This window comes from Zingiber officinale, chromosome 6B, assembly GCF_018446385.1.
Source record: "Zingiber officinale cultivar Zhangliang chromosome 6B, Zo_v1.1, whole genome shotgun sequence".
NCBI lineage: Eukaryota > Viridiplantae > Streptophyta > Magnoliopsida > Zingiberales > Zingiberaceae > Zingiber > Zingiber officinale.
The window spans coordinates 42,622,440-42,633,777 of NC_055996.1; the positions used below are offsets into that span (position 1 = coordinate 42,622,440).

An 11,338-nucleotide genomic window follows, 5' to 3' on the forward strand; every position below is an offset into this window, starting at 1 on the left:
ATATTTTTATTTCTTTTTACTTCCTTTTCCTTTTAAGTAGAAAGAATCCTTTCTTATTCTTAACTACTTAATCCTTTCTCTCCCTATCAATAATTCTCCTATCCCCTTTGGTATCCTATACATGTTCCTTACAAGAGATCCAAGGTTCAATCTCTCTTCTAACATTTTATTTTCTTTTGTACATAATAATTCGTATATTACTATATTATGCATTATGCATAAATATTTCATACATATATATATTATCTCATATTTCTTCCTTTTGTCCATATTAATTCCATACATTATAAATCATGCATAGATGATTTATATTCTCAACTTTATTTTCTTTCATAAAGTTTTAATCATCTAAATCCTTCCCATCTTAATATTCAACGTAGACTATCTACACATTCTTTTCATTACATTCGTACTCTCATTGCCCTTACTTTATCTAGGCTTTCTAGGGGTGTTACACATAATAACAGAGGTTCTGTTTTTTTATGTAGTCGGTACAAATCAAACAACCTCAAACGGTCCTGCTCAATACACATATAGTGTACTAGTGTAATTTTATAGTCAAGACAGACTAATACCAAATTGCACTACAACCGTTCCAATGGTTTGCCCCAATCCATCTTGGTTGTGAGCTACTATTTATAATTTATAAGAAACCGATAACATGATCTTCTGTGTGGCACCACACACCATGTTATCTACAATATAAATTAAATGAACAACTGCATTGACATATATATAAATATAAAATACAAACATTTGACCAAAGTGATTCTCATTTCAAAATATTTCAAAACAGATGTTCATACAAAAGTTAGGCTTATAATATACATCCCAATAATCTCCCACTTATACTAAAAAACTGTGTTGTCATACATCTGATTTCCATCCCCTCAACATGTCTATCAAAAGCTCTCGCCGGAAGGGCCTTAGTGAAAGGATCTGCCAAGTTATCTACTGATGTAATCTTGGCGACAACAACCTCTCCTCGTTTTACGATGTCTCGTAATAGGTGGTACTTGCGCTCAATGTGTTTACTTGCCTTATGGGCTCGTGGTTCCTTCGAGTTTGCTACTGCACCACTGTTGTCACAATAAATTATGATAACTTTGGGCAAACCAGGAATCACATCTAAGTCCATCAAGAAGTTTCTGAGCCATACAGCTTCTTTGGCTGCCTTAGAGGCTGCCACATACTCAGTTTCCATGGTGGAGTCTAAAACGCATTTCTGCTTAACACTCCTCCATGCTATAGCTCCACCTCCCAAAGTAAACACATATCCCAAGGTTGATTTACTACTATCCCTATCTGATTGGAAGTCTGAATCTGTGTAACCCACAGGGAGCAAATCATCTGTCTGGTAAACCATCATATAATCTCTAGTCCTTTTCAGGTACTTTAATATATATTTTACGGCAGTCTAATGTCCCTGTCCTGAGTTACTTTGATATCTACTAACCATGCCCACGACAAAACAGATATCCGGTCTCGTACATAGCATCGCATATATTAGGCTTCCTACAGCCGAAGCATAAGGAACTACCTTCGTCTCCTCTATCTCCTTTGGTGTCTTAGGACACATTTCTTTAGATAAAGGTACTCTATGCCGAAAAAATAGAAAATCTTTCTTGGAGTCTTGCATGCTAAAACGAGCTAGGATAATATCGATGTATGAAGCTTGGGATAAGCACAACATCCTTTTCTTACGATTCCTTATTACTTTGATCCCAAGAATATGTCCATATTCTCCCAAGTCCTTCATATCAAACTGCTTGGGCATCCATACCCTTACGTCTGACAACACTTTGATATTGTTGCCAATGAGCAAAATGTCATCTACGTATAGTACAAGAAATACCATCATGTTTCTGTCACTTTTCTTGTACACACAAGACTCATCCGGACACTGAATGAATCCATGAGACTGGATGACTTCATCAAACCGGATGTTCCAAGATCTTGAAGTTTGCTTCAGTTCATAAATGGACCGATTGAGCTTACATACAAGATGCTCTTTGCCCTTCACAATGAATCCCTCTGATTGCTTCATATAGATGTTTTCTTCAAGAATTCTATTAAGGAAATAAACATTTGACCAAAGTGATTCTCATTTCAAAATATTTCAAAACAGATGTTCATACAAAAGATAGACTTATAGTATACATCCCAACACTAGTTTTTAGACTTTTAGTTTCTTGTTGAGTTTTGTTATACTATGGACTGTGTGGTTGTATTTGTGGACTTTATGTTGAGCATTTGGGTTTGCTACTCTTGCTTTCCGCTGTGGTATTTATATTACGTCATGGAGTTTGTTTTCCTCGTTGTAATAGAGTAGGTTATCTGTAATGATTTCTATATCATTGTGTTCTTTTAGTAATATCTCTTGTCAGCCGGAGGCTGCATTATAAACTGCGTGAATTGTTTTCTTATTCCGTTTGGTATATTGTTCCGGTCGTGTGAGCCGAGTATATGGATATATGCGTCTCAGGATTCATATTGTCACTGGTACAGAAGAGATGTTGCTGGATTTTCGTCTAGTGGGGACTCCTCGGGGCGTGACAGTGAGGCTCTCACTTGTTGGTTCTTCATTGAATTAGAACTTATCAAGGCATTTTATTATGGCGTTCGAAGACTTATCAACCTCCATCCCAAGGTTGTGGCGTCTACCATCTTCTATACCAAGGTTCATGCTTTCCTAAGCATTGGGTCGAGGTTCTTTTCATCAATTTTATCGATTTAGTTCTTTCTTTATTTCTTCTTCCATTCATTGTGGGTTCTTGAGATATCTTTCTCTTTGGATTCACATCATGTTGTCTTTTGCTCCAGGTGGAGACCTCCTTTTATAGGAAGCTTCGGGCGCCTGAATCCCTTCCAAGTGTCACGCCCCAGAGGAGTCTCTGTCCGAAGAAATTTCGACAGCATCTCCCCTGTACGGCGGACAATATGAAACTTTCTACATATCACATATACATCAGCCACAGGCGGCTGGAATGATAACAAAAAAAAAAAATAAAGACAAACACCACGCAGTTAATAACGATATCCAGCTTCTGGCTGTCACAACCACGCAGTTAATAACAGTAATCAATAACAATAGGACTCTGACTCGAAATCCACCCTACTCCACTACACTCGTAAAGCTCAAATCCAACGAACTCACCTCTTCTGCCGTCCAGGCAGGCACGTAGTAGAATGAAATCCAATATCATATCAAAAATCCATCAAAAGGTTTCACTCCATACAATATCCATAGGAAAAATCCAAAGACAATACTGAAACAAAGTCTGATATAGAAAAAGACCAAAATAAAACAAATAACGAACTAATAGAGAACTAGCTCTACGTGCAAATGGGGGGGCCAGCGACTGGAACTGCTCCGGACAGCCTCAACCTGAAAATATCAACAATGGAGGCGGGGTGAGTCCAGGTACAACTGATATACATAATAAAACAAATAACAGATAACACTAATCATGCGTACAGTCTCCTGAATACGAGAAGGAATAAATGCAACTGAAATGAAATCAGGAGATAACTGTACTAACCGGAATCAAGGTACAAAGGTAACAGGTCGTCAGACCGGAGAAAATCATAATCCTGTATGCATGTCAATCAAATGCATCCATACAAATGCAGCATATAAGTGCAACAATCACAAACAATAAAATGCAATAAATGCATATGGTGACCACAGGACATCACCGCTCTGACGGTGGTAGTGGATGAATCTTTGTCCGGAGTACTCCTCCTCCGCCCCAAATCATAAATGGGGAGCTCAATGCTCTCATCTCCCGATACAATGACGGGAGGATATTTCTGCCACCACGCTGAGTCATCGACCAACGAGCCAAACAAAGTCCACCATCTGCCGGCTACTACTGGAGCCAAACAGAGCGGAACCGACCGCCGGCTACCACGCCGAGTCCTCGGACCAACGGAGCCAAACAGCAGAACCGCCTGATATACCACTAACCCATGGGTGGTGGTGGTGTGTGCAGTACATGTAACTGGCGATGGGCTCAACCATAGTGGAGCCGACAATCGCACAGCATGCAAACATGATGCATGACACTAAGCATGGCAATCTCATGAATAGCATAGCAAGATCCATACATAAATACAAGGTGTACCACAAGTCAATGTATCAAATGGAAGGTACACAAACAGATAGGGTATCATATAAAACCCTAGGTCCAGAACATGATGTATCATATGGTTGGGTCACTACCGAAAGCATGTATGGTCAGGTCAATAATAACATGCAGTGCATAATAAATAAACAAATAACATGTAACAGATCATGTAGTGACCTACCGAATCAAAAGGATAACACAATCATTGCTATATGTTAAACACTCTATTATGCATATCAAAAGACATAAGTCAAAGTACCCGCCTCCGAAAATAGAAAGGTCCGATCTGACTCCGAGATACTCGTCTCGCGTCAAAGTCCTGTGTTAAATCGCACAGTTTAGCTAATTTAATTATAAACAAATAGCTAAACTAATTTCTAATCCACTGACTAGTTTGGGTTAGTTTCATGAACCCCAATCACACAGTTATACAACTTACAAACCTAAATCACCCGATAACCAAATTAATTATGTATCAAGTCGTACCTAGAACATGTGTCAAAAATGTGTCAACTAAATCCATAAACCAAATACTTACCCAAACTCAAGTAGGTGGTCAAGGGTACAATCCGGCCACAGAGGTTTTACAATTGCTTCCTCCCTGTTTCCACTTCCTCTTCTTCAGTGATGGTAGTACAATACAAAATCTACTGCTGGTGGTAGTGAAACCGGCTGCCGGAGGAATGAAGAGGGAAAGACAATGGTGTTGGGCAGCAGATTGGGATCACCAAGAGGCTAGTCTCGGATTGCTTTGCCTCTGTCCACAACCCGGAGAGATAACTAAAGCACAGAGAAAACAAAGCAAAGATTAGGGCAAAGGAGCATCCGAGAAGAATTGGCCGGGAATATTCAAGATGAAAGCAGAGAGGAGAAAAACCAGCACTGCTTGGCGTCGGCGGATACGCTAGGGCACAGATGACAGCGCCGGCACTGCAGGTTGTCTAGGGCAGAGGAAGGGTCACCGGCACTGCTCGTGCGTCGGTGGAGATGCTCGGCTCGGCGGCGGCACAGCAAATCGGCAGTGAACTCACACCAGGGCAGAGGAAGAAAGGGTGATGCACGGTGATCGGCTCTAGGGCACCGGCAATTGGGGTCGGCGTCGGCTTCTGTGGTCGACGTCGGGTGGCTAGGGCAGGCGATCGGGCGGCGGTGATTTGCGGCGACGGCGCTAGGAACTCCACGGCAAGGCTAGGGCAGAGGATGGATCACCGGCAATGGCTTGCGCTCGCCGGCGCTTGGGCAGGGCCGGAGAAGAAGAGAAGAGGCTCGGGAGAAGTAACCGCCGCCGGCGGTTAGGGCAAGGAAGAAGAAGGGAGACGGCGTCGGGCTCGGGTGTGAGGAGGGGGAAGAAACGAAGGTTTTAAAGAAATTAAAAAGAAAAAGAAAAAGGAAAAAGGAAAAGAAAAAATAAAACTTTTCCTTATTAAAACTGGATAGCCTAAACAGGCTTTTCCGGACCCCGTTCTTATCCCCGTCAACTCGTCCGTACGAGCTCCGAAAAATTCCCGAAAAATGTCCAAAAATTTCGGAAAATTCCCTTATTAAAAATCGTCATTTTTCCGGTATTTTACACCAAGTGCCTGAAGCGTGATGTCGGCCCAGCCAATCAGCATGCTCCACGTTGTGTCGGGATAGAATTTTGCATTCCGGGTGCCCGGATCCCTTCCGGACGCCCGAAAGGAATCTGGGTGCTCGAGCCACCATTTTCCAGCAACTCAATTTCCTGCAAAAAAATGTTAGTCTGAGACAAATGCAAATTATACTATCCTGCAAAACAAAGTGTTGGTACAATTATATTAAAAAAAAATGGTAGTAATTAGATTTGTCTCACCGAGACTAAAATCTAGTCACGATCTCAACTTAGATTCTCAAAACAGTTCTAAGTTGGATCGACGCCTAATGTTCTCTTGAACAGGGAACGCGTCCTCACCAAGTCACTCCCCTCCAATGACTTACCTTAACTTACCTGCCAGACATCCGGTGAACCCGTCGACCTGTCTGGACTTCGTGCCAGCTATCCGGTCAGCCCGTTGACCTAGCTAGACTTTGTGTCAACTATCCGGTCGGCCCGTCGACCTAACTGGGTTTCGTGCTGAGTTAGACCATTAATGTTAACTGCACCAACACTTGTAATCATTTAAAACTATATTTGTACTCATTACGATTGATTAGTCTTTGCCCATCGAAAGCACTCTCACGTGTAGGTCTTGGAGTAGGAGTCGTCACAAACTCCGAACTAAGTAAAAGAAACGTGTTAGCGATTGCTTGGTTTTCTTTCTGTCTTTCCACTGCTTTTACTCCGATTAATTTTAAACGAACAAATTAGCCACGAGCGCTATCCAACAGTCTTTCTGTCTTTCCCCCTAGCTGCATCCAACAGTCAATTTAAAAGAAAACCAACCGTGCGTGAACAAACTCCAAGTAGACCACGCAACCTTACAAATGTAGCCAACTTGAGCGGCTTGGTCTGTTTATCTGCAACTTGATCTTCACTTCGACAATAAACCAGTTTGATTGTTCTATCATTGTTGAGATCTCTTAAAAAATAATATTTTACATTGATATGTTTGCTTCTGCCATGTAGCATAGGATTCTTAGAGAGTTTGATTGCTGAGTTGTTGTCACAAAAAACTGTAGCTTCAACTTGTTAATTGAATTGAAGCTTTTCAAGAATTCTTCTCAACCAGATAGCTTGACAAGCACAAGTTGTTGCAGCAATAAATTCAGCTTTTGTAGTTGACAAGGAGATAATTGGTTGCTTCTTAGAAGACCATGATACGACCCCTGTGCCCAACATAAAAACATAACCTGAAGTGCTTCTATCATCTTGATCTCCTGCATAATCACTGTCAGTAAAGCCAAACAACTCTAACTTTTCACCCTTCTTGTAGAATAGCCCAAAATCTTTAGTTCCTTGTAAGTAACGAAGGATTCTCTTCGCAGTTAACAAATATATTTCTATTGGATTTTCCATATATCTGTTATTAAACTCATAGAATACATTATGTCTGGCCTTGTCGCAGTTAAATACACTAAACTACCAACAATTTGTTTGTAAATTATACTGTCCACCTTTTTCCCTTCATGATCTTTGTTTAGCTTTAAACCAAACTCAGTTGGAGTGCTTACAGGATTGCAATCCTTCATTTGAAACCTATCCAAAATTTCTTGCACATACTTCCTTTGAGAAATAAAGATTCCATTAATTGATTACACTACTTCTATGCCAAAGAAGTAATGTATCATACCAAGATCAGACATTTCAAATTCAACCATCATTGATTTCTTGAATTCTTTAAACATGACATCATTAGCTCTAGTAAATATAAGATCATCTACATATAAGTAGACAATGAGTAGTTTCCCCTTTTCTCAAATTTTTTAAAAAAGTATGTGTTCATATGGAGATTTGTGAAAGCCTTTTTTAAGAAAATAGGCTTCAATGCGACTATACGAAGCTCGTGAAACTTGTTTTAATCCATAAAGAGCTTTCTTTAATCTAATACTTTATGCTCATTTCCGATCTTAATATGACCAAGGGGTTGTTCAATAAATACATGTTCCTCCAAGTTTCCATGCAAGAACACCAATTTTGACATCTAGCTGGTAAATAGACCATGAGTTCTGTGCCGCTAATATGATCGCTAATTTGATTGTGTCATGTCTTGTAGTGGGAGCAAAAATTTCTGTATAATCAACTCCATATTCTTGCTTATATCCCTTAGCTACTAAATGCACCTTATACTTGTCAACTTCACCATTTTCTTTTAGCTTTGTTTTGAAGACCCACTTGACACCAATGGTTTTGTGCCCTTTCGGAAGATCAGTCAACTCCTAAGTATTATTTCTTTCAATGGCTTCAATTTCATCATCCATTGCCTTACGTCATTTTGCATCTTTGACGGCATTTTCAAAAGTTGTAGGATCATAATATGAAAATAAAGTAAAATGAGTGATTAGATCTTCAATTTTTGTTATCTCATAGTCTTCCATCCATGCATGTCTTCTTCGAATCCAACGAAGAGATTGAATTGTTGTATCAGTAGCTTTTGCTGATGTTGGCAAATTTTTAACAGCTGTTGGCAAAATTGTTGTCATACGCCATTGAGTCTTGCTATACCACTGATACAATGACAAGGAAAAAGTAAAAGAGATGTATTGGGAAAAGGAAAACTAAAGCCTATAAATAGGCTTTATATAAGAACTTTTAAACTTTATCTCCTATATAATAGGATTAATAGATAAGAATCAAATAGTTAGACATATGAAGACTCAAACAAATTAAGAATAGTTAACACCTACAAATTCAGACAAATTAAAAATGATTAAAATTTTTAATAAATAAAATATTTTAAATTTTAACATAGAAGCCCTCTTGTGAGCCAAAGGATCTTTTACCTTTATAGACACTGAACCATCTATGTTGTTGACGGCTAGAGCAGCAAGGTTAAATCATTCAGAAATTTAACAAAAATGTTTACTACTAGACTAAAGAAGAAAAATATTATCCTTGGGATTATAGCGCCATGGTAGAAGATGAAATAAACTCTATCTAAGTAATTAAATCTCACTCGAGCACATTTAAAAAATTTTATGATTCTGAGCCGTCCGTCAGGTCTATTTAAAAATATATATTTGTTTTTTTTTCATAAATGAATTCAATATATAAGGCTAGCAAGTAAGATACATGCAACATCCATGTTATAATGAACGTGACTGAGTAAACAAACAAATAATGAACGATGCCAAATGCATACAGATTCACCTGTGTTAGTTCATTTCATGTTCAGTTGAACATCATCAATTCATTCAAACAGAAGAACGATCTAAAAATGCCTCGAGGAATTATGATCCACCCTTCAAAGGACTACCACGAGTAAAGGAATGTCTAGAGGATGATAATTTTATTATAATAAGATAAAGAGTTAATTTTCGACAGACGTATATCCTAAAAAAAACTTTTTTTTATCATTTAGTCATTTGATGATCGACTATAAATTAACCTTATGATTTATTTCTTTTCACATAATTTGAAAACGGATGATAAAAAATACCTAAATGAGCATAATTACTTTTTACTATAACGAGAAGAAAAATGTTACATTTTGAGAAGCCCTTCAAGGTTAAGTAAAGGGGGTAAGGAGCTCCTTCTAGCAAATGTTGGGACTCTATGGCCACCAAGACAAAGACAAACAGCAAAAAAATGGCGACCAGAGAGCTCCTGAAACGAAGAGTGCCTGAAGTTAGGCACCAACCTAACAAGCATTTGAAGCTTCCATAGGAGACAGAAACGACTTGGAGAGAAGGAAAATGGCAGTATGATTTCTCAATTGTAATCATCAGATATTATTAGGGAATAGTTTTTATTAATAAATATTGATTTATTTTTTAGTTATTAGAGAATAATTATTATTAGAAAATATTTATTTATTTTAATTATTATGAATAATTATTATTAGTAAATATTTATTTATTTTTTAATAATTTATATGTTTTCCTATTTTATATGTTTTTTACTTATAATGATATTTATATATCACATATTATCATTAATAAAGTGCATGAATTCTATCGTCAACATGACTCTCGTCTTACTTTATATGATGAGTCTTCGTTTTTTGATGCAACTAAGTTCCGACAAGTGGTTAGAAGTTTACAATATCTTTGTATGACTCGTCTTGATATTTTCTTTGTGGTCAACAAACTCTCACAGTTTATGCATGCCCCTTCAAAGACGCATTGGGGTGCTATGAATCGTCTATTTCGGTATCTCAATGGTAATAGGGATCTTAGCATTCTTCTTTTTGCAGATACACCTCTTACTCTTCATGGTTTCTCCGATGCGAACTGGACAGGAGATCCAGATGATCGGTATTCTACGGGTGCATTTATTATTTTTTTGGGTGTTAATCCGATTTCCTGAAAATCTACCAAACATCGCACTATTGCGCGTTCTTCGACTGAGGCTGAATATCGCACCATTGCCTCTGCGGCATCTAAGATCTAATGGATTAAGTCACTTTTTGACAGACCTGCTTCTTCCTGTTACTACGTCTAATGTACTCTTCACTGATAATTTGAATATCACATATCTTTGAACTAATCATGTTTTTCACTTTCGATGAAACATCTGACTATTGACTATCACTTTGTTTGTGATCTAGTGTACACCTTTGAACTACGAGACACTCATATTCCTACCGAGGATTAGTTGATTGATGCACTTACTAAGTCACTTTCTCGACCTCAGCTGTTTGCTATTGTAGCAAGATTGATGTCATTTATGGGGCATCATCTTGAGGGGGCATATTAGAGCTTATTTATTTCCTAGTTATTAGGGAATAATTATTATTAAAAAATACTTATTTATTTTCTAATTATTAGAGAATAATTATTCTTAAGATATACTTATTTATTTTCTAATATTTTATATATTTTCTTATTTTATATGTTTTTTGTTTTTTTTACTTATAATAATATTTATATACCATATATTATCATTAATAATATTTATATACTATATATTATCACTACAAATTATTATTTTAATAAAAGGCATAAATTATATTGTCAAGACTTATCTCATCTACAAAATAAATAGTGAATTCATCTTGTTCTTTTTTTTGATTTTTTTATTACTTGATAAACAGATGGATTCATCCTTTGACTTTAAGAATTTGAAATATAATCTAGTTTGAAAAATCTTAATTTTTAATTTTAATCGTCATATTCCTGATTATTTATATTTAATATATAATTTTTTATAAATTTAAAAATTAAAACAATCAAAAATAAAAATACATATAATTTATTTATCTTTTTTAAATTAAACCTGACCATTCAAAATATAAAACAAAGTCGACTTCATTTTATTAAAAATAGATGAAGATATGAATCGAGAATTTAACTCATTGTTTCATGATTAATTTGAAATCGAAATATTAACCAGCTCACAAGTAATTCCGTCCTATCATCAAATTGGTTAATAGATAATTCCACATCAGATCCGAAGGGTCTAATGATCAGGGCAATTCCCTTCTAAAGGAACTTTTGATTATTTTTTTTATTTGGTTTTAAAACTATCAAGGGTGTATGGAAAAGAAAGGGAAACTTTAGAAGCTAAATGAAATTTCCCCAAAAATATTACTCATGTTTATCACAAGGGAGATGGCCTATAAATACACCCGCTTGCTCGGCCGGTCGGCCCA

At 37.1% G+C, this 11,338-nt stretch overlaps 1 long non-coding RNA gene across 1 annotated transcript; it reads right to left on the minus strand.

Moving 5' to 3' along the window:
- Positions 1-4,395: 4,395 nt before the first annotated feature.
- On the minus strand, positions 4,396-5,479 carry LOC121990111. The gene is made up of 3 exons (XR_006114461.1): positions 5,008-5,479; positions 4,669-4,910; positions 4,396-4,449 (listed from the first exon to the last, which is right to left on the minus strand). It is a non-coding gene; the product is annotated as an uncharacterized LOC121990111 (long non-coding RNA).
- Positions 5,480-11,338: the final 5,859 nt, after the last annotated feature.